The sequence below is a fragment of the Octodon degus genome, unplaced genomic scaffold (assembly GCF_000260255.1).
Source record: "Octodon degus isolate 3935 unplaced genomic scaffold, OctDeg1.0 scaffold00281, whole genome shotgun sequence".
In the NCBI taxonomy this organism is placed as follows: domain Eukaryota; kingdom Metazoa; phylum Chordata; class Mammalia; order Rodentia; family Octodontidae; genus Octodon; species Octodon degus.
This window is the reverse complement of record NW_004524857.1, coordinates 561717-564488: the sequence shown is the minus strand read 5'-3', so window position 1 is coordinate 564488 and position 2772 is coordinate 561717. Positions and strand designations below refer to the sequence as shown.

General features: G+C 46.7%; 1 pseudogene; it reads right to left on the bottom strand.

Moving 5' to 3' along the window:
* Nucleotides 1-232: 232 nt before the first annotated feature.
* On the bottom strand, nt 233-1641 carry LOC101579683 (annotated as a pseudogene).
* Between the last annotated feature and the right edge of the window lie 1131 nt (nt 1642-2772).

The following is a 2772-nucleotide window of genomic DNA, read 5'->3' as shown; positions in this document are numbered from 1 at the left end:
TCTAGAAGGGACACACCTAAGTCAAATGGAATTTCTTTTTTTTTTTTTTTGAAAAAAACAATTGAATTGGGTTTTGGTGAAGGACATGGGCAAAAAGGGGTATCCAAAGCAGTACTGTCCCCTGAAGGGTGGGCTGAGGGCTAAGCTGAGCCTCAGATGGGTCTCTTCCTCTCAGTGCTCTCTTATACAGCTGTCTCCCCGTGGGCTCTGGGACAGCCTCGTGATGGGTGCTGGCTGGAGAGGCTGCTGTGGCCCATTCACTTGGGCAGGACATCAGAAGTCTCAGACACCAGCTTCCCATCTTGGGTCTCAATCTTCTTCACAACCACAGCAGACACGGTGTGGGTGAAGCCAGGGCTTTGGAGGCTCCCAAAGTCAAGGCTTGTGAGGCACCCATAGGGTGAGCTCACCACTCCTGTATAGCCACTGGTGGTCTTCATGTGGATGCTCAAGTTCTGCATCCCAGCCTTCAGCCTGTTCTTCTCACCCTCCAGCATCTTGAGGCAGGTGGCGATCTCGATGTCAGGGCCAACTTGATGTTCATGAGCTCCTGGTACTCGTGCAGCTGCTGGGCCATGTCCTGCTTGGCCTTCTGCAGGGCAGCGTTCAGCTGGGCCAGCTTGGCATTGGCATCCTTAATGGCCATCTCCCCATGTTGCTCGGCATCCCTTCAGGGATGCTGTCTGGCCTTTGAGGGCCTCAATCTCCACCTGCAGGGGGCTGATGCTGCAGTTCATCTCAGAGATCTCAGACTTTGTGCGGCGGAAGTCATCTCCATGCTTCCCAGCCAGAGTCTGCAACTCTTCATATTTGATCTGGTATGTGTCTCAGCCTTAGCTCAGCTGTGGATGGCGAACTCCTCTTGACCTTGGCGATGATGTCGTTCAAGTCCAGGGAGCAGCAGTTGTCCATGGACAGCACCGCAGATGTGTCCGAGATCTGAGACTGCGGCTCACATATCTCCTCTTCATACAGCTGCCTGAGGAAGTTGATCTCATCAGTCAGCCCTTCCAGGCATGACTCGAGCTCCACCTTGTTCATGTAAGCTTCATTCACATCCTTCTTGATGACAAATTCATTCTCCATCTCTGTACGCTTGTTGATCTCATCTTCATATTTATTCTTGAAATCCTCCACCAGCCCCTGCATGTTGCCAAGCTCTGCCTCCAGCTACATTTTCTCCTGACACAGTGTGTCCAGCTGCTGCTGGAGATTGCTGATGTAGCTTTTGAACATGTTGTCCTCATTACTCTGGGACATCTTCTGCTGCTGCAACAGGTTCCACTTGGTCTCCAGCACCTTATTCTGCTGCTCCAGAAACCAACCTTGTCGATGAAGGAAGTGAACTTGTTGAGGCTCATGATTTGCTCCTTCTCCTTAATATGCTTGGATGTTGGGGTCTACCTCCAGGTTGAGGGGGTTCAGCAGGCTCTGGTTCACCTGGATGGTTATGATGCTTCCACACCACAGCCCAGCCATAGCCACCCAGCGCCAGGCCACCCCGGAAGCTGCCGCTGCTGCCCATTTGGGAGAAGCTGGAGGAGCTGATGCAGGAAGTAGGCCCCTGGTGTAGAAGACTGCTGAAAGCCCGGGGCTGGAGGTGGGCACCTTGTAGGACTTGTGGGTCACCCTTATGGACATGGTGGAGGCTGGAGTGGAGGCAGGCAAACTGAAGATGGAGACTGGAGAAAGAGCCTGGCAGCCACTTCTGGAAGGTGGTCTCAAATGGAATTTCTATTTTAGTTTTTTGAGAAATATCTATACTGATATCCATAGTGGTTGTACTAGTTTACATACCCACCAACTATGTTTCTTTTGCTCCACATCCTCACCAGCATTTGTTATTATTAGAATTTTTTTTATGATAGCCACTCTTTCTGGGGTAAGATGGTATCTTATTTATCTGATGGCCATCAGTGCTGAGCACTTTTTCATGTATTTATTGTCTGGATGGATTTCTTTTGAGAAGTGTCTATTCATTTTGGTTGCTGTTTATTTTTTTAATATAGGGCAGGATCTACAGGATCCCACTACATTGATCAAATTTGTAGTGATTCTCCTGTTTTCAGCTTCCCAAGTGCTGGGATTACAGGTGCATGCCACTATGCCTAGTCTCAATTGCCATCTCAGTGTGCCCCGGGGGTGAGTCTGGCATGGCATGCTGGGGATCAAACCTTGGCCACTGTGCTCTGCTTAAGTGGGCATTTAGTCCATTGAGCTATCTGGCCGGCCCTTTAGTTGTTCATTTTGATTGGTTTTTATTTGGAGGTTCTAATATTTTGGAGTTTTTAGTCTGTTTTCTTCTGGCAAAATTCTTTTTCCAGTTCTGTAGCTTTCCTCTTTCCTCTGTTGATTGTTTCCTTTGCTGTGTAGAAGCTTTTAAATTTGGTGTTCTTGGTACTATTCTTGTGCCTTGGGATTCTGTTCACAAAGTCCTTGCCATGAGTATGTTTTCAAGAGCTGTACCTAGTTAACCCTCTAGCAGATTAAGTGTTTCTGTTTTAATGTTCAGATCTTTGACTAATTTTAATTTTAGTTTAATACATTATGAGATGTATGAGTCTATGCTCAATATTCTGCATGTAGATGTCTAATTTTCCCAGAACAATTTATTAGAGTCTTTTTTGTCTAGTGTATATTTTTTGCTTGTCAAAATTTGAATAGTTGAATGTGCCTGAAGTTATTTCTGTTTCTTTTTTACATATAGTAAATAGACTTTATTTATCAGCTCCCCTAAGATGACTTTGCCAACGATCAGAGATTCACATACAG